Raw genomic sequence first — 22,038 nt, 5'->3', positions numbered from 1 at the left:
CACTTATTTATTTTACTACATATTTGATCAAAGCCAAATACTGTCCAAAAGGGACGACTGGGAAAGAAGAGAAACAGGTCAATACAAGGTTAGATTCAATCTTTATATTCTTTCCCATTTTGCCTTCATTTTCCTTTTCCTGTTTTAATTTTTCAATTTTTATATTCTCAGATCATCAAGGGTTTCTGAAAGCAAACACCAGTCAGTTGGTCGAAAAAATGAAGAACATTGATTCAATCATTGACAATCTTGATTGCTCAATGAATCAGTTACAAATGTGCGAGCGAATCCGACATGAAGACGAGGGAACCGCTGGACTATGTGAATTGTGAAAGCATTTTCAACGACCTGGTCAACGCTTTGTTCAAGCATGAAGAATCTCTCATGAAGAAACTGCAATAACCACTGTTGTAGCCTATTGTTTGGCATTATGTACTTAAATAGTTTTTTTAAATAAAATGTTTTTAATAATTGATTGGTGATGGAGTTTTAATTTTTGTATTTAGAACGTCCTGGTTGCGTATGCAACCCACCGTTCCCTGAAGGAGGGAACGGAGGACGTAGTCGACGCGACTGAAATGGGATCACGCTAGGGAGCCTATCGTCTTCGAGTATTATTGAACGAGCCAATACACATTGGCGTGCGAGATTTGCATCTCACACTCCGCCCCGCAGCGCGGGTATAAATACGGAAGTGGATGCACGCACCATTTGCTTTTCGCTGAGGAGCCGAGCGTAACTCGGAGTCAGCGGTGGTCCAGCGGTAGTGGCAAGGGGACTACATCCTCCGTTCCCTCCTTCAGGGAACGGTGGGTTGCATACGCAACCAGGACGTTCCCTTTCAGTCGATAACGTCGGACGTAGTCGACGCGACTGAAATGGGATCAACCATTGAACACGCCACTAACGCTGCCACCTTCCAGTGCCTAGACAAAAGCCTTCTGATCCTCCCGACGTTCTTGCGGAAAAGGACAGGGCTTAGGCCAGGAAGTCGCTGCTGTTCCACAAGACCCACTCAGCCAGACTTGGTAACACTGGGAAAGCGTGCCCAACATTGGAAGGAAGGGACGCTGCGGAGCCCAACCAACCCGAAAGTGGGGGGGAAATACACATATGAACTGGGCGGAGAGCCGGGCAGTATAACATATGGAATGTCACTGGGGTGGCTCCAGCCTAGAGAGGGGGGAGACACACCAATTTACAGTGACGGCAGGACTCTGCCAAGGGAAAGACACGGGCTCACCTTGGGGAGCCGTATCGTGGAAGAATACACATATGGGGTCGCCGTAGGGACCGCAACATATGGACCCAGCCTAACACAGGTTCCACACTGCATACGAGTGGTAGGCCTAACACCCGACGTTCCGCCACGTCCGACGTTGGGGGGGGTACGGAGGAGCTCAACAGGTTCCGGACAAGGGAATTCCACCGGAGCGAAATGGCGCACGTATCCGGTCCGTAAGAGGGGAATGGCGCAGCAAGCCGACACTGAACCGGGGCTCACGGTGTTACTGGCTTCTATGAGAAGAGAGCACACGGGAAGCAACCGGCTCGACACGTAGGCTATAGAATCTAGCAAATGTATTAGGTGTCGCCCAGCCCGCAGCTCTACAGACATCTGTCAGCGAGGCACCCTGCGCCAACGCCCAAGAAGCGGCAACACTCCTTGTGGAGTGAGCTCGCAGTCCGGGGGGACAGGGTTCACCTTGGGACTCATACGCCAAGATGATGGCATCCACTATCCAGTGGGCCAGCCTCTGCTTGGAGACAGCCTTTCCCTTCCGCTGTCCTCCATAACAGACGAAGAGCTGCTCTGAGGTCCTAAAGCTTTGCGTTCTGTCCACGTACAAGCGCAGGGCGCGAACGGGGCAGAGAAAAGCCAGGGCTGGGTCTGCCTCCTCCGGGGGCAGCGCTTGCAGGTTCACCACCTGGTCCCGAAAGGGGGTGGTAGGAACCTTGGGCACATATCCAGGCCGGGGTCTCAGGATAACGTGAGAGTTAGCCGGCCCGAATTCCAGGCACGATTCGCTGACCGAAAATGCGTGCAGGTCCCCTACCCTCTTGATGGAGGCCAAAGCAAGTAGGAGAACTGTCTTTTGGGACAGAATTTTTAACTCTGCTACCTGCAAAGGCTCGAAGGGCGGTCTCTGCAGTGCGGTTAGCACCAGAGATAAGTCCCAAGAGGGTATAGAGGGGGGGCGAGGCGGATTCAACCTCCTCGCTCCCCTCAGGAACCTGACGATCAAGTCATGCTTCCCCAGGGATTTCCCGTCTACTGCATCGTGATGTGCGGCAATAGCGGCGACATACACTTTGAGGGTGGAGGGGGACAGCCGACGCTCCAAAGCCTCTTGCAGGAAAGAAAGCACGGAAATGACCGAACACCTTCGGGGGTCTTCTCCTTGAGAAGCACACCACTCAACGAACAGTTTCCACTTCAGGGAGTAAGCAAGCCTCGTAGAGGGGGCTCTCGCTGACGTGATGGTATCTACGACTGCCTGTGGTAGACTACCTAAAACCTCCGCGTCCCGTCCAGGGACCACACATGGAGTCTCCAATAGTCTGGACGCGGGTGCCATATGGTGCCCCGTCCCTGAGAGAGTAGGTCCTCTCTCAGAGGAATAGGCCAGGGAGGAGCTGTCGAGAGGAGAAAAAGTTCGGGGAACCAGGTTCGGTTGGGCCAATATGGGGCAACTAGCAAAACCTGCTCCTCTTCCTCCCTGACTTTGCACAGTAGTTGTGCAATAAGGCTCACTGGGGGAAACGCATACTTGCGGAGGCCCCGGGGCCAGCTGTGAGCCAGTGCATCCGTTTCGAGGGAATAAAACAACTGGCAATGGGACGAGTCCGGAGAGGCAAACAGATCTATCTGTGCGGCCCCGAAGTGGTCCCATATTAGCTGGACCGCCTGGGGATGGAGCCGCCATTCTCCCGAGGCCACAATCTGTCGTGAGAGCTCGTCGGCGGCACGATTGAGCAGGCCAGGGATGTGAACGGCACGAAGCGACCTCAGATGCTTCTGACCCCATAGGAGGAGGTGGCGGGCGAGTTGTGACATGCGGCGGGAACGTAGACCACCTTGGTGGTTGATGTACGCAACGGCCGCAGTGCTGTCCGTCCGGACCAGTACGTGCCTGCCGAGCAGCGTCGTCCTGAGGCGTCTCAAAGCAAGGAGTACTGCTAACAACTCGAGGCAGTTGATGTGCCAATGCAGGTGGGACCCCGTCCAGGTGCCAGCTACTGCATGCCCGTTGTACGTGGCCCCCCAGCCAGTGTTGGAGGCGTCTGTGAAGACCACAGCATGCCTGGACACTTGTTCTAGGGACACACCGGCCCGGAGAAACGAAAGGTCCGACCACGGGCTGAAGGTTTGGAGGCAGGCCGCGGTGATTCTCACAGGGAGCGTGCCTCTCCGCCACGCCCACCTCGGGACTCGGTCGCGAAGCCAGTGCTGGAGTGGTCTCATATGAAGCAGGCCGAGCGGCGTAACTGCGGCTGCGGCTGCCATATGCCCCAGGAGCCTCTGAAACTGTTTCAGAAAAACCACTGTTCTGCTCTTGATAAAATTCAGGCAGTTCAGCACCGACCGGGCGCGATCCTCTGTGAGGCGCGCCGTGTGTTGGACCGAGTCCAGCTCCAAACCGAGAAAAGAGATCCTCTGCACAGGGGCGAGTTTGCTCTTCTCCCAGTTGACCTGAAGACCCAGCTGGCTGATGTGCTGGAGCAGCAAATCCCTGTGTTCGCATAACAGCTCCCGAGACTGCGCTAGTATCAGCCAGTCGTCGAGATAGTTGAGAACGCGAACGCCCTGCTCTCTCATGGGAGCGAGGGCTGCCTCCGTAACTTTCGTAAAGACACGGGGTGACAGGGCCAGCCCGAAGGGTAAGACTTTGTACTGATACGCCTGACCCTCGAACGCGAAACGCAGGAATGGCCTGTGTCGCGGCAGGATGGAGACATGAAAGTACGCGTCCTTCAGGTCGATCGCTGCAAACCAATCCTGGGGACGGACACATTGGAAGATGCGTTTCTGCGTCAGCATTCTGAACGGGAGCTTGTGAAGGGCCCGATTCAGGACTCGCAGGTCCAGGATTGGTCGTAACCCACCCCCTTTCTTGGGTATAATGAAGTACGGGCTGTAAAAGCCGGCCTTCATATCGGCTACCGACACCGGCTCTATCGCGTCCTTCGCCAGCAGGACCGCGATCTCCGCGCGCATGACAGGAGCAGATTCGCTCGACACTGAAGTGTGGCGAATGCCACTGTACCTGGGCGGACTCCGGCGGAACTGAATCGTGTAGCCGAGCCTGATGGTACGGAGGAGCCAGCCGGACGGGTTGGAGAGCACTTTCCAGGCCTCGACGAACCGAACCAGGGGGACCAAGGGTAACACAGGCATACCCGGGGTGGGGCAGCGCGGTGGAGGGCAGGGACCCGGCTCGGAAGGCCCGTGGGCGGCCCGAAGCGGGGTCTGAGTGAGCCGTGCTGCACTTACCTGTCTCCACGGGGCAACAGAGGACGGAAGAGAAGGCGGATGACCGGGTCCTCGACCGCCTCGTGTTGCGGGCTGGCGAACAAGAGGGGGCTGGGGGGAGCAAGGCTGTTCCACAGGGTCGCAAGCCGCCAGCCTCGCCCTCTTGGGCCCCAGGGACGGAGAAATTCGCTCTTCTGACAATTGGGGTACCACTGGACTCCGGAGAACCAATGGTGGAACGGTAACCATCTGAAGAGCTAGTCCCCCCATCCCTGGGTGGCCTGTCTCAGGAACGTTTCTGACACTCGCCCCCTGGCTGGGCGGTGACTGAGACAGACCGGGCGGCCTGCCTGCTGCTGGTTCTACGCTGGGGCCTGGGTGAAGGCTGTTGCGGAGACCCCGCGGAACCGGAGGCAGCGGCAGGGGGGCGCCCTCGGCGACGAACGGGCGGAGGGACTATCTCCGGCGGCAGGGTGGAGGCAACAGCGGGCCGCCGGGATAGGGTGTGTCGGGGAGCCTCCGTCCGAACCTGGGTGGCAGAGAACTGTTGGGCGCAGCTCTCCGCCACGTCGCCGAACAACCCAACCTGGGAAATTGGGGAGTCCAGGAACCGAACCTTGTCCGCATCCGCCATCTCAACCAGGCTGAGCCAACGATGGCGTTCCTGGACCACCAAAGTGGACATCGCTAGACCGACCGCACACGCCGCGACACCCGTACCCCGGAGGGCGAGGTCAGTGGCGGTGCGGAGCTCACTCACGAGCGCCCGGTCCAAACTACCCTCGTGCATGTCCATGAGTGCTTTGGCCTGGTAGACCTGCAACAACGCCAAGGCATGCAAAGAGGAAGCGGCTTGCCCGCAAGCTCTGTAAGCTCTGACCGCCAATCCTGACGCGAACTCACAGGCCCGCGAGGGGAAACAAGGATCCCCCACCCAGGATGCAGCGGCCGTTGGACATAAAAGAGTCGCAACAGACCGCTCCACTGGAGGGACAGCCTCATAACCCTTCACCGCTCCTCCGACAAGGGTAGTGAGGGAGGAAGAACTACTCAAGTCGTTTTCAGAAGTGAGAACCAGCACGGCCCGCCCCGAGATACCAATCATCCAACCGAGACTGAACAGGACACGGTGGAGGGTTCCACTCGAGCCCGACAGCCTCGGCGGCCCGTTTCAGCATAGCTGATAATTCTGGATCCGGCTCGGGCAACATTGAACTCCCGGAGGGAGACAACGCAGCCGAGTCGTCATCTCCAGACATCAGCTCACCCTCCGATGCTGCAATCGACATCCTGTCCCCCAGGGGAGCCCCGAGTGGAACCGCTGGCCCACCCATTACAGATGGACCAGCAGATAACACCGGAGGCTCCAATGGTAGCAGTGGAAGGGAGGGGTGAGGAGCCCACAGGGAATGGTTACCGGGCGGGACATCCAACACTACCCTCCGGTCACCCATCCCATGCAGCACCCGGGGGTGGGGCATGGCAATGGGGACTCGCTCTCCGCGGACGAAGGCGAGTCTCGCCCTCAACACTGCGACAGTCATGTTCCCACAGTGAAAACATGAGCTGTCCACAAAAGCTGCCTCAGCGTGCTGTAAGCCCAAACACGTGATACAACAATTGTGACCATCAGAGAGAGACAGGGAACGACCGCACCCAGAAACGCACGGGCGGAATGACATCTTGAAAAAGACGCAAACGCACCCGTGTTGCTCTTTTAGGAAGTGAAAACCTCTCACCAGTGCCGGAGCACACAGGGGAATGACCGCGGCAACACTGACACAGGAATGGTGCACCCTGTGCCAGTGAAGCACTCACTTTCTCGCCCTCAACCGACCGTCAGACAAACAAACACAAACAGAAATTTGGTTGCTGTGAAAACAGCAGTTGAGAGCTTGAAGCTCGCGATCACCGCTGCACTCGCGCTGTAACCACCGACACCAGGAGAGACTTCCCAAAGAAGCGCCGACACACTCGCTCGTTGTACAACAACACTCTTCAGATCCAGACATGAAGCTCGGCTCCGAAGCGAAAGGCAAATGGTGCGTGCATCCACTTCCGTATTTATACCCGCGCTGCGGGGCGGAGTGTGAGATGCAAATCTCGCACGCCAATGTGTATTGGCTCGTTCAATAATACTCGAAGACGATAGGCTCCCTAGCGTGATCCCATTTCAGTCGCGTCGACTACGTCCGACGTTATCGACTGAAAGGGAACCAAGTATATTGCACAAGTAAGAAGAAACCAAACTGGCCATATAATGATATATTGCACATAATAAACAATGGCAAAATTTGTATTCCTTAAAAAACAGGCAATGTTTGAGAACCCTAATATTGGTGTAATCTCTGCGAGGTCTCAACCACAAACGCAAAACTTTGTGGTGGGTGATACGGGCATAGCTTTACTAAAGGAAAATATTATGGAAGTCATTTTCAAACTATATTTTATTTATTTATATTATGGTTTTCATGTTGATTTAAAGTTTTTGTTATTAACTAATACCTTTATTTTTTACATCCAGCACAAAATTTTGTTCAAAAATCGTTCTCTGACCCCAAATAATCAGATAATGTTGTGTTCACAATCTATAATTAGATATTCTCCTGCTTAGTATGTGTGTAAATAGTTGTGCTTAAATATTTGGATGTATTTTTACAAGCCAACATATTTTGTCACACCGTAGTGATGTAAAGTTCCACACTCTTGTAAAGACTATGGCCTACCTTTAAAACATAATCTTTATACAGGAATCACCCGTGTCCAAAACATCCATGTAAGATTCAAAAGACCAAATCACTAAGAAGACAGGGGATGAAAAGCACCGTTTATAATAAATACACAAAGTATTAATGCAAAAAGTAAGTGTATGCTGTTTCACACTTAAACTATTACAACAGAATCACATCTGACTATGCAGATAAAATTGCACAAAAGTAAATTCTAGTGATCAACTTGCTAAAGAGTCAATACAACATGAGCCATACAGAAAAGCCACTTGTGATCAGTTTTGTATGTTTGTAATTGACATCATGTTTCTTTTTGTACAGTTTGCAAAAACTATAGTCTCCGAGCGTGGTCAAACATATAGGAATTTATGAAAAACATGAACAGATATTTCTACATGAGATATTTATTTTAGAACATCTTTCAGCTATGTCTACGAAACATCGACATGAAAGATGAGTATTGCTGTTTTTCTGTTACCTATAAAACTATTATACTTCAAACTCGTCTAGCTATTGCCCATTTCACAGCACAGTCGGTTATTTTTTCTACGTGGCTAAACAACGGTTAAGCTAATGAATTACCGTTGAAAGGCGGGATGATTCATTTTTTATTCCGTCTACACCGATACTTTGACACAAGAGTTTTAGTCAGGGGGTCTTTTAGGCCTGATCCAGAAAACAGACATTGTGTTTTATGTCTTAATAATCGTTCTTCTTTTTATGAAAAGTAAGCAGTTTTTGGCCTCATCATCAAAAATGTTTAAACATATTGTAAATATCAATTGTTATATAAATTATATGTGAAACACGCTCAGTCGCATTAGAGTCGGATTCTTGTTTATATTGAAGTTTGTTATTGAACCGCTAGTGTTCTTAAATTGTTTACCACGGTTTCATTTTTAACAACACAATCGTAACACTTTTCGTATTTTGTACGATGTTTTCTTTACACTCTCACCCCATGGATATCGGTTTCCTACAGTTAGCTGTAATGTTGGTGAACTCTAGGCCTTCTCTTTTTCATATACGACAGTATTTGCATGAATTGGCTTGATTTAATAAAATGATGGTTTAAACCACATTATATTATTATACCATTTTTAAATTGCGCTTAAATGTATATTTTATATTTTAACCCTTTATGCAAATATAGAATAGGCCTACCGCACAAGGATCTCTGAAATATTTTTTTCGTGTAAAACATCTATGTAGATCTATGTTTTTAAAAATACAAAGACATCTTTCTACCAGCGACCCTCAAAATCTGGGCATACAACAAAACACAGTGCATCCGTGTAGCTACGATGATTGATCAGAAAATTACTTTTGTCGCTTTGTTTGAAGAAACACTTTAATCAGCTGGTGCTTGATAACTATTAAACAACCCTCAATTCGGTAATGATGCGATATTGATATCGCGTTTTTAATTTCAACTCAATGCGCTAAAGGTCTATAACTGAACTTTAACGTCTTAATATTTGGTAAAAGTTAACTTAAAGCCTTACTTTCTAAACGCTTTTTACGGAACTTGTTGCGAACATTCACTCAGCCATATGTTTAAAAAGTCGCAGTTGTCGCACGCAAGCCGGTTTCTCCTAACTGTTTGTGTGTGTGTGTGTGGTGGTAACGCTGCTAAACCTGGTTTCGACGCTACAGACGGTTGCTTCAAATGGATTCAAAATCGTAAAAACGCTGACTGTTGGGTCTACTGCTACATCTCATTAATCAGAAGTTGAAGGAACATTTGGAAGGAACCGTGGTAAACATTTGGTTGGCCTGCTAAAGCTTGCTTCGACATTCCTGTTTGTTTGAACCTACCGCAAACTAGTCTTCTACGACTCATCATAGCATTTGTCCTAAACAGGTGCGGGTTAAAATCACAGCCTGAGACTATTCAAGGAACACTCGGGGCTATTCTGCGCGAATTAAAAGACGAGCCATTCATCGGTACTAAACTACAAGAAATCAGAGACGAGCTTTTGGACAAATCCAGCAAGGAGATCGTCTCCGACGTCGTCGACCTCTGGCGAGGTTTCTCAATCGTGAATGGAGAGTGACCAAACCCCCACCAGCATGGCTGCTGCCTTTAGCCGAAAGAGTTACATGGAATTCATGTTTAAAGGACATTACAGAACCCAGCTGATTTCATTAATGGAAAGAGTCATCGAGTATTCAAGTGAATCGGATGATGATGATGATGATGATGACGACGTTAATGTTGAAACCAAGCGTGTAAGAAATCTCAAGAAACATATGAGATTGATAAGAGGTACGCCTGATTCTTGGGGTGAATTATCAAACATATGTGTCAACGGTATTGAGCCGCCGTCTGTACTTGTAAAAGATGCTCTGGTTATGATGCTTGAATGCAGCTGTGAGTTAGAAATCCCCGATGTACTCTGTATGTGTACGTATGTGGCCGATGTATGTAAGCTAATGATACCAAAACTAAAAGACAATGACGAGGATGACACGTCCAGAGTTATCGAAATGTTTGTCAATTACATCATAGATCGTAACATGATGGATTGCAGAAATTTCATCTACTGGTTAGACTATCAATGATGTTATTGTTACCCCTTTTTTCACTAGCCTCTAATGTCATTATATCATTTAGAGTTTTGTACGACCATTATTTATTTTATTAATTCTTTTATTATATTACTTATAACATGTAGTCATTATCTATCCTGTTTTTACTGATTGTAATATTAGATGTGTCATTTTAATAAAAAGGTTGAACCACTATGCATGTGTGTGTGTGTTATTTCTTTTACAGAGGTCGAAACGAGAACATGTCGGAGCTTTTGAAAAAGCTTATTATAGACCGTCTAACCCTGAGTCTTTAGGCGGTTAAAAACGTTTAAAAGACGCAGTCTTAAAGGATAATGGAGTTCGACTAAGTGATAAGAGGTTTCGGATCGGTTGTCTTCAGGAATTCTATTAATTACACCAATATATATATATTTTTTAAACATATGGCTGAGTGAATGTTCGCAACAAGTTCCGTAAAAAGCGTTTAGAAAGTAAGGCTTTAAGTTAACTTTTACCAAATATTAAGACGTTAAAGTTCAGTTATAGACCTTTAGCGCATTGAGTTGAAATTAAAACGCGATATCAATATCGCATCATTACCGAATTGAGGGTTGTTTAATAGTTATCAAGCACCAGCTGATTAAAGTGTTTCTTCAAACAAAGCGACAAAAGTAATTTTCTGATCAATCATCGTAGCTACACGGATGCACTGTGTTTTGTTGTATGCCCAGATTTTGAGGGTCGCTGGTAGAAAGATGTCTTTGTATTTTTAAAAACATAGATCTACATAGATGTTTTACACGAAAAAAATATTTCAGAGATCCTTGTGCGGTAGGCCTATTCTATATTTGCATAAAGGGTTAAAATATAAAATATACATTTAAGCGCAATTTAAAAATGGTATAATAATATAATGTGGTTTAAACCATCATTTTATTAAATCAAGCCAATTCATGCAAATACTGTCGTATATGAAAAAGAGAAGGCCTAGAGTTCACCAACATTACAGCTAACTGTAGGAAACCGATATCCATGGGGTGAGAGTGTAAAGAAAACATCGTACAAAATACGAAAAGTGTTACGATTGTGTTGTTAAAAATGAAACCGTGGTAAACAATTTAAGAACACTAGCGGTTCAATAACAAACTTCAATATAAACAAGAATCCGACTCTAATGCGACTGAGCGTGTTTCACATATAATTTATATAACAATTGATATTTACAATATGTTTAAACATTTTTGATGATGAGGCCAAAAACTGCTTACTTTTCATAAAAAGAAGAACGATTATTAAGACATAAAACACAATGTCTGTTTTCTGGATCAGGCCTAAAAGACCCCCTGACTAAAACTCTTGTGTCAAAGTATCGGTGTAGACGGAATAAAAAATGAATCATCCCGCCTTTCAACGGTAATTCATTAGCTTAACCGTTGTTTAGCCACGTAGAAAAAATAACCGACTGTGCTGTGAAATGGGCAATAGCTAGACGAGTTTGAAGTATAATAGTTTTATAGGTAACAGAAAAACAGCAATACTCATCTTTCATGTCGATGTTTCGTAGACATAGCTGAAAGATTTTCTAAAATAAATATCTCATGTAGAAATATCTGTTCATGTTTTTCATAAATTCCTATATGTTTGACCACGCTCGGAGACTATAGTTTTTGCAAACTGTACAAAAAGAAACATGATGTCAATTACAAACATACAAAACTGATCACAAGTGGCTTTTCTGTATGGCTCATGTTGTATTGACTCTTTAGCAAGTTGATCACTAGAATTTACTTTTGTGCAATTTTATCTGCATAGTCAGATGTGATTCTGTTGTAATAGTTTAAGTGTGAAACAGCATACACTTACTTTTTGCATTAATACTTTGTGTATTTATTATAAACGGTGCTTTTCATCCCCTGTCTTCTTAGTGATTTGGTCTTTTGAATCTTACATGGATGTTTTGGACACGGGTGATTCCTGTATAAAGATTATGTTTTAAAGGTAGGCCATAGTCTTTACAAGAGTGTGGAACTTTACATCACTACGGTGTGACAAAATATGTTGGCTTGTAAAAATACATCCAAATATTTAAGCACAACTATTTACACACATACTAAGCAGGAGAATATCTAATTATAGATTGTGAACACAACATTATCTGATTATTTGGGGTCAGAGAACGATTTTTGAACAAAATTTTGTGCTGGATGTAAAAAATAAAGGTATTAGTTAATAACAAAAACTTTAAATCAACATGAAAACCATAATATAAATAAATAAAATATAGTTTGAAAATGACTTCCATAATATTTTCCTTTAGTAAAGCTATGCCCGTATCACCCACCACAAAGTTTTGCGTTTGTGGTTGAGACCTCGCAGAGATTACACCAATATAAGGGTTCTCAAACATTGCCTGTTTTTTAAGGAATACAAATTTTGCCATTGTTTATTATGTGCAATATATCATTATATGGCCAGTTTGGTTTCTTCTTACTTGTGCAATATACTTGGTTCTAAATACAAAAATTAAAACTCCATCACCAATCAATTATTAAAAACATTTTATTTAAAAAAACTATTTAAGTACATAATGCCAAACAATAGGCTACAACAGTGGTTATTGCAGTTTCTTCATGAGAGATTCTTCATGCTTGAACAAAGCGTTGACCAGGTCGTTGAAAATGCTTTCACAATTCACATAGTCCAGCGGTTCCCTCGTCTTCATGTCGGATTCGCTCGCACATTTGTAACTGATTCATTGAGCAATCAAGATTGTCAATGATTGAATCAATGTTCTTCATTTTTTCGACCAACTGACTGGTGTTTGCTTTCAGAAACCCTTGATGATCTGAGAATATAAAAATTGAAAAATTAAAACAGGAAAAGGAAAATGAAGGCAAAATGGGAAAGAATATAAAGATTGAATCTAACCTTGTATTGACCTGTTTCTCTTCTTTCCCAGTCGTCCCTTTTGGACAGTATTTGGCTTTGATCAAATATGTAGTAAAATAAATAAGTGCCGTAAAATAAAAGGCTATAGTTACAATTCTGAGTCTGAATAATCCAGGAGCATGACACCGCATAAAATAAATTAATCTGGGTTTATTCTACAAAACTCGATCCAATAGTACCAAAAATATTTCAAATTTGTACATGATGCTGTTAGATCAGAATGTAACTTTCCTTAAAATTAGTCCCAAATAGTTAACTCGGACTGCTTAATTAAGATTAATTTTATACATTACATACGCAAAAACTGTTTTAATAGTTTCTCGTGTATTACACTTACAATTTGCTGGCACATTTGATTTGGCAGAAGTCATATTGATCTCAAAGGAGCTTGAACCAGTTATGATCGGCGAAAACACATGGCCATCATCAGATGTAGAGATTTTGCCTGTTTACATAAAATATCTGTCAGTTCATCTGTCAATTGTTCATTTTTTTTTTTCTTCTTTAATTATTGCTGCCATGAATTGAGTTAATTAGTTGCTTTGATAAAATCTGCAGTAAATAAATAAGGTTGATAAGTCTGCAGTAAAATAAATGGCTGATAAAGGCTATAGTAATAGTTACAATTCTGAGTCTGAATAATCCAGGAGCAGGACAGCACATAAAATAAATTCTACAAAACTCGATCCAATAGTACCAAAAACAATTCTGTATTGCAAATTTGTACATGACACTGTTAGACCAGAATGTAACCTTCCTTAAAATTGGTCCCAAATAGTTAACTCGGACTGGTTAATTAAGATTAATTTAATACATAGGCGAAACTGTTTTATTACATTTACAATGTGCCGGTACATTTGATTTGGCAGAAGTTATGTTGATCTCAAAGGAGCCAAGAGTTAAACCAGTTATGATCGGTGAAAACACATGGCCACCATCAGATGCAGAGATTTTGCCTGTTTACATAAAATATCTGTCAGTTCATCTGTCAATTGTTCATTATACACAGAGTGCAACAGTGCCTCCCCCACCCCTTTTTCATTCTTATTTCCCATAGTGATTTTAAAAAATATATATATTTATATATAAATACGTATATATAGCTTATACAAACATTTCAGTATTTTGAGAGGGTAGGGAGATTATGTCATTCGCAGTGCTTCATGGGAGGGGGCAGAGCTATTTTGGAGTGTGTTGCTTTTTTTTTTTAAAAACTATGTTTGACATAATTTTCACTACAGCATCATGGCTCATGGGTAATGTAGTATTCACCTGGAGTTCAACTGTAAAACATGATTAATTACAAAAAAAAAAATAAGCTGAAGGCTTGATCAGAAGCAAATACCATGTATTAACAACCTCTTAGCTCACAGTAGGTCTGTCTTTTAAATTAATTTCCGTATGGAGAAAGTAAATGTTTTTACTCCCAGATACCGCCTGTTGCACTCTATAATGTTTTCTCATTAAAAATAAAATATAAACCATACTAACATGTTACTTGGGTGCCTGATTGTCCTGCAGTGTTTGCTGTCTCTAGAGAGAAAAGGAAAGACCATGTTATTTTAAATGGCAATGAAAAGTGCTAGCCTATATAAATAGCTTTGACTTGACTTTTATATATTTTGGTTATCACATTGTGCCATTCATATTTATAGCTTACATTTTAAACAATTTTATCATGCAAATTGCTAAAAGTTAAAATCAAAGACAGAGTAAAAGAAGAATTAAAAAGTAACCTAGCAAAATTTAAGAAGTAAGTAACTGAAGAGGAATTAAATAGGCCTATTCACATATAAGCATGTCTGACTAAAATAATCTCTAAATAAGATTTAAAACTGAATAAATCCAAAACATTTTATTTTAAGGTCCTTTATGGAAACCCCGCAGCTTAAATAAACAATGCTGCAGATTTTAGTTACATCGGATAAAAAATACAACAGTTAAAACAACATAGCATAATGCAAAATAAACATTGCTGTAAAACAGTCATGTTAAACTGATACTTTTGTGATATGGATAAACATTGCTGTAAAACAGTCGTGTTAAACTGATACTTTTGTAATATGTTTAAAAAAAAAAACATAATACATAATCATAATACAATGCTCCATATTTAAAAAAATCATACTTTGATATATTAATATAGTAGATACGTGTTAATATCTGTATCACATCGATATCATAATACAATGCTCCATATTTTTTAAAAAAAAATCATACTTTGATAAATTAATATAGTAGATACATGTTAATATCTATATCACATCAATATCATAATACAATGCTCCATATTTTTAAACCAGTTTGATAAATTAATATAGTAGATACATTTTAATATCTGTATCACCACTAATGAATTATACCGTCTTTTCCTTATGTATAAACAATTTTTCAGATTAAACATCATTGCATATTACAGGTAAACAGCACCGTAGCATAAATTAATTATAGAGAAAGTACTCACTGTTTTGCATTTTTGATGAGGTGGTCATAGAAGAGAGGGTGCAAAAGTTTTTGGTCCAGACATGGGGTATGGCACACGACCATGTGTCTTGGCTATTTTATAGCCTTTTACAGTAAGAGCCTGTGGAAAACTATGGGAAAACGGCGGAGCTGTGTGTCCACTATATTCTTTCAGTGCTCTATGAATGGAACTGTTCAGGTTCAAGGCCAATTCACATTCCCAGCATTTAGGCAGACCTTTTGATAACTGTCACTCCTGAAAATAAGCCTTATGAATTAAAAGTAATTTATTACCGGTGGTTCGAAAACAGCGATGATATCACTTATTTGTCACGCACACTGTCCATGCTGGCAGGCACTACCTGTGTGATTTTTTTTCTTCAACCCTGGTGAAAATGTAAGATGATTTTATTTTTATCTAAATCTAACATAATTGCTACAGTAAATTTGTAAAATATTTATTTTAAATGAACAGAATGCTTTTCAACTTCATTAATTTAGTAAGATTTTTTAATGAACGGCATGCTTTTCAACTTTAGTTAAATTAGTAAACTATTTATTTTATATATGATATATTTTAATTTATACACTTTTAAAGGAACACAATGCTTTTCAATGGGCTCAGGAACGTGTCACAAAAACAGATACCAGGCCAGCCACACGCTGGTGTGACAGAGAGAAAAGACTTCAGGGGAAACACTTGTGGGTTTTTTTCAACCATGGTGAAACAGTAAGATGATTTTATTTTTGTTTAATTTATATACTTTTAATTGAACAGCATGGTTTTTCAACTTGAGTCAGTGTCAAATATTTGTGAATGACTAAATGTAAATTTTATAATCATTTCATTTAAATGAACATAATGCTTTTTCAACTTCTGTGTGAGATAAACTTTCAAGGTCCTCAGCAATGCGGAGGGGGGGGGGGGGGGGGGGGGGATTCCTGCTTTGACACACACACACACACACACACACACACACACACACACACACACACACACACACACACACACACACATAGACGCGCGTGCTCCCTATGTTTTTGAGACAGAGTCAGATCATTCATACATTGGATTGTTTGCAATACTTTTGTGGCTCCATTTTATTTAAACTTTTTGTGTGAGGTTTTACATAAGCTGTATGTTTTTTCTTCAACTCTCTAATACATTTTTAACTGTTTGGAATATTTTTGTGACTCCATTTTATTTAAACTTTTTGTGTGAGGTTTTATTTTATATTCTTTTAAAGAACAGATAAACTTTCACCATTTTATTTAAACTGAAATGCTTGGTTCAGTGAATAGTTGTACATTTTTTATTTTTGTGGCTCCATTTTATTTAAACTGAAATGCTTGGTTCAGTGAATAGTTGTACATTTATTTCAACTTTTTGTGTGAGATTTTATTTTATATTCTTTTTTACAGAACAGATAAACTTCCAGCATTTTTTCTTATCACTTTCACAGCTCCCCTTGATAAAGCTCAGGGATGCGGTGACCAAAACACCAACTTCAAACAATCAAACTAACTGTCACCATCAAAGCCAATACATCTCAAACTAACTGTCACATCACTTTGTAACTGTAACATCAAAGCTTATGTTAATATCAAAGGCCAATACCTCCCTTTTCTTGATCAAATGAACTTCAAACTAACTGTCACACATCCATCATTTTGACAGAAGCTGTAACCGCAAGGGGCGGAACTAGGTCAAAGGTAACTATCCATCATTTTGACAGAAGCTGTAACCGGAAGGGGCGGAACTAGGTCAAAGGTAACAGGAAGGGGCGGAACTAGGTCAAAGGTAACAGGAAGGGGAGGAACCGGAAGGGGCGGGACAAGGGGCGGGACAGGAAGGGGAGGAACCGGAAGGGGCGGGGGAAGATAAAAGGATAGACACGCCCACCTGTCAATCATAGGGTCATAAATCATTTTGACACTTGCTGTATGCTATTAACTACTCACAAGTCTATTTGATGTGATGTTTACATCTGGAAGACGTATTTTTAAGAGTGTTTGCTCATCTGCAATACGTCTATAGGATGTTTCCTGTCAGATATCAAATAGACGTTTAGAAGATGTCAGTTTAACATGCATTTTAAACAGTGGCGTCATGCCCATTCAAAGTGAGGGGGCACGTGCCCCCTCATATTTTTCCTCCCTGATAATTTTTTTGATTCCTATTATTCTCCATAATTACCAGAGCCTATAACGACTCAAATGTAGCCTATTCTCAGGAATGTGATTTTTCCGGATTTTCCGATTTGTCGGAGTGAAAAGGAGAGGAGATATGAGGACATAACAGGCTGACGTGCGTACAGATTTTTTCCTTCCTTTCCAAGTATCAACAAGGACGTATTTGCGTTCAGCTTGTTCACCTGCTCAATTCCGTACCTCAGTCGCTCTCGCGCTACAGTGATATCGTTGTCAGTTGACAAGAACATCACTGTTAGGCAACCAGTAGGACTGGCCCATATCGATATAAAAAATATATCTATATATTTTTAAATGTGATATGGAATTAGACCATATCGATATAGTTCAAATTTGCGCTATGATTGCTCCAAACAAGCTGCTGACTGCTTTTGTAGAAATAAATATCGTGCATTCTATCAGCAGTTCTGGCGCCAAACGCGACAAATACTCATATCAAATGTTAGCGCAGAGGAACGGGACACATCAGTTCAGTGAGTTCACAAAAGTTAATTATTTGCATGTGCTTTAAAGCCTTGCCGGTTAAACATGTCATTCACTGCAGATGCGCTGTTCTAACATGCGCTTAACTGAGCGCGAACACTTGACGTGCACATGCACTAAAAAGCCTGTCTAACAGCGCCTGGTTACTGGACTAAGTTATCTTTCGAGTCTTATTTCGCTTCTACTCTCAAATACACACAAGGTTACACACAAATACATAAGGAAAGTTGGTTATGTCTAAACTGAAAGCAAACCGAGAAAATTGAGAGAAATCTGCTTGTCAAATTAGACGCGTTGCGTACAGGTTTTAAAGAGACAGTAGCCCTTATAATAAACATGCAGCCGCTTGTCCTTAAAGGGATAGTTCACCCAAAAATAAAAATTCTGTCATTATTTATTCACTGTAATGTTGTTCCAAACCGATATTAATTTATTTATTGTGCTGAACACAAAAGAAGATATTTTGAAGAATGTGGATAACCAGACAGTTGCTGGTCCCCATTGACTTCCATTGTGAAAAATATACTGTGGAAATCACTGGGGTACATCAACTGTTTGGTTAACCACATTCTTCCAAATAACTTCAACAGAAGAAAAAAACTTATTCAGGTTTAAAACAACTTAAGAGAGTAAATTATGACAATTAATTTTTTTGGGAGAACTATCTATTTAATGTTAATAAAACAAGAAAATCTGTATATTTTCCTGCTTTTTTGTCCTTAGCCAATCACATGCCTGATTCTTCTGGATGAATCTGGGTCAGCATCAGCCCTCCCCTTTTTCCTAATATGGTGTCTGTGTATATCAAATCAGCGCTCTAGAATCTTTGCTGTGTATGTTCAAGCAACTCACTCGTCTCGCACGTTGAGCTGGCAATGTTTTACATATGGTCTTGAAGTGGTAAGTGGGCAAAGCAACAAATCGGCATTTAATTAGTTATCGGATGATATTAAAAGGTAGTGGGATTATTTGTGGTAGACCTGGAAATTTTAACTTGATCAAATAGTTATGGATTTGATATTAGCTGCGAATTCAGAGCATTAACTTAAGTTGTGTCAGTGTAACGTTATCGATAGCTAGCCTACCGTCAGAAAAGAATTGCCTCAGATTGTGCCCCCCCAGAATTTTGGCTTGCATGACACCCCTGATTCTAAATCATTACATCTTAAAGACATCTTCATGGGTAGTAGCACTGGCTTTAGCGGCTCATCTGATGATGGACGTCTCATGATATTTATTTTAGCACAACTGGGCTGTATTAGGCTATTGATCCGTGATCTTGCTTATAAATTCTGATTCGGCCATAGCCTACCTTCGTGATCACGCAAAGAGGTCTGCAGTGGCGGTCCGTTCAGAATTCCAACCAACATAAAATATAAATAATTACGCTGTGCATGTACAAATGAATGATTTAGGAGGGAAATGGACTGCTCCCATAACGTAGAAAGCAACGACTATATTTGCAGCAATGTTCGGTAAATATTAACTTCATAAAATGAAACCGGAGAGATAGTTAATGAGTGAATTAACTATGTTCCTAAATACGTAGCTAAATAACTGTTAACGGGATTAATTTCAGTATGGCTAATGTACCCCTTCATCCTACCCTAATCATAGACTAAACCATTCATCAGAAAACACACACAAATACATGTATACGATGTACTGTGTACAGTACACATGTATATATATTTCAATCACACATTACTTAACCTAACCCATACACATAGTATATTAATTGTGTATGTATAAATATATATATATATATATATATGAATGCATGTGTATTTATGTAGTTTTATATGTATTATTACACAAACAAACATTTTGACAAATATGCATATATACACACATAACAATAACCCATTTAAATAAATGAATTGTGTGTGTGTGTGTGTGTGTGTGTGTATATATAATATTATATATTATATACATCAGGTTACCGTAAGTTAGCTAACGTTAGTGTCACGTAAGCTATAGCTGCAATTAACCTATTATCTTCCAATAAACATCAACTAAAACTGGCTACATAAAATGTAACTACTGACTAGATTCACGAGAGGTCGGCTAATGTGTTTAAAAGTAAAAAAATACAGTAATTTCATTAACTTACCAGCGAGTGTACTTCGGAAACACTGAAAATGAATGGGGTTCAATGCTGGAACTATCAGTGTTTGGAACTATTGGCTGCTCCACGACACGCGTTACTTCCGCATTCCAAAGTTCCTATGGCGGTATATGGGAGTGTCGCAACTCTTTCTATCTATGGCACTGGACGACATGTTTTATTCATATCAGATACACATTGTGTAAGTAACTTTCAAGTTTACTCTATTCTTCTACCAGTTCACTGCCCACTTACTTTCATATATTTCGGGAGAAGTGGTTGAATTCACGTTGTAAATCCAACAGATCCGATTCTCTGAACAGTGGCACAAACATTGAGTTATGCATATAACTACTGTTCCCAGAAGGAGGGAAACGAGGTACAACACATTACTATGGGATATCGCGCTCTAGCGCCATCTGCTGAAGACACCTTTATTCACGCCTGAAAGGCCAATGACGCATGACGACATGGGCGGGTCTACCTGCCCAAAGCATATAAATGCAGTCGTATGCGTCATTCCCTTTGTTCAGTCCAGCTCTTCACCGGGACCCCGAATGTGCAGGGCTCAGAGGTGTTGTACCTCGTTTCCCTCCTTCTGGGAACAGTAGTTATATGCATAACTCAACGTTCCCATTCAGTCGGTCAACTCGGTGCAACACATTAATATGGGACCTATATTCATGCCCCGCCAAGTCGCTGAACTAAACGTAAGGGACCAGCACCGCCACATGATCCTTTTTCAAGAGAGTGACGGCCCTTGGTCTAGAGCCCCTGCAGTAAGCACGGGCCGAGCCACTGTTAAGGCAGTGACATCTAGTCGGTAAAACCAAACAAATGTGTGCGAGGATGCCCAACTGGCTGCCGCACAAATGTCGTCTACTGACACCCCTCTAAACAACGGCCATTACGTTGCCATGCCTCTTGTAGAATGCGCCCGTACACCGGCCGGTAGAGCTAAGCCTTTACTTTTGTATGCAATTGAAATTGCCTCCACGATCCAATGTGAAAGACACTGTTTAGACAGCGTTTCCCGCCGAACTGGATTGGCAAAACACACAAAAAGTTGGTCGGATGAACGCACAGCCTGCGTTTGCTCAATATACCTGCGCAAAACTCGCACAGTACATAACGCATGGAGTCTCTCGCCTTCCTCTGAATCAATCGAGAGGTTTGACAGAGCTAGCAGCTCGAAGGAGAGCGCACTATATGCCCCTGACATGACTTTTGGTGTATACGCCGCGTTTGGACGCAACACTACTTTAGACCCATGCAGCGCAAACTGAATGCATGAGGGATGTACTGACAGCACATGGATATCACCAACACGTTTTGCGGTTGCTAGCGCCAGCAACAGGGCTGTTTTGTAAGACAGCATTTTTAGACCCAATGATTCTAAGGGCTCAAATGGGGGTCCACACATAGCCGGCAAAACCACAGTCAGATCCCATGATGGTACCATCGACTTTGTGACGGGTTTCAGCCGTCTCGCTCCTTTAAGGAACCAAACGGCCAGCGGGTGCGCGCTCGGCGCGGCCCCATTAATACCCTCGTGACAGGCCGAAGTGGCCCCTAAGTACACTTTTAGAGTGGAATGTGACCGACCTTCCTCAAACAATTCCTGCAGAAAAGTTAATATTCCTGCAATCGGTCATTGACATGGCGATATTGACTTTTGTCCGCATCACTGTTCAAAAATGCACCATTTCGACGCGTAAAGCCCCCTCGTTGAAGGTGCCCTAGCACTCTGTATCGTGGCCACAACATTGATTGGGAGACCTGCTGCCATTAGCTTTTCACTCTCAGTGGGTAGGCCCATAGATGCCACAATTCCGGACGAGGATGTAGAATCTGACCTTCTGCTTGGGACAGCAGGTCCCTGCATTGGGGAAGACACCACGGTGTCCCTGACAGCAACGTAATGATGCCTGTGTACCATGTTTCCGTTGGCCAGCACAGGGCCACTAAAATTAGTGACAGACCCTCCTGGTGTACTCTGTCGAGAGTGGGCTGTATCAGGTCTACCAGCAGAAAAGCGTACAGCAGAGTTTTGGGCCATACATGAGACAGCGCGTCCAGCCCCAGCG

General features: G+C 42.7%; 1 long non-coding RNA gene across 1 annotated transcript; it reads right to left on the bottom strand.

Moving 5' to 3' along the window:
* Window positions 1-13,030: 13,030 nt before the first annotated feature.
* Window positions 13,031-15,204, bottom strand: LOC143712001 (uncharacterized). The gene is made up of 3 exons (XR_013194952.1): window positions 15,152-15,204; window positions 14,179-14,220; window positions 13,031-13,132 (listed from the first exon to the last, which is right to left on the bottom strand). It is a non-coding gene; the product is annotated as an uncharacterized LOC143712001 (long non-coding RNA).
* Window positions 15,205-22,038: the final 6,834 nt, after the last annotated feature.

The sequence above is a fragment of the Siphateles boraxobius genome, unplaced genomic scaffold (genome assembly GCF_051911475.1).
Source record: "Siphateles boraxobius isolate OS27281-9 unplaced genomic scaffold, OSU_SipBor_1 5, whole genome shotgun sequence".
NCBI lineage: Eukaryota > Metazoa > Chordata > Actinopteri > Cypriniformes > Leuciscidae > Siphateles > Siphateles boraxobius.
This window is presented reverse-complemented; position numbering and strand designations above follow the sequence as displayed.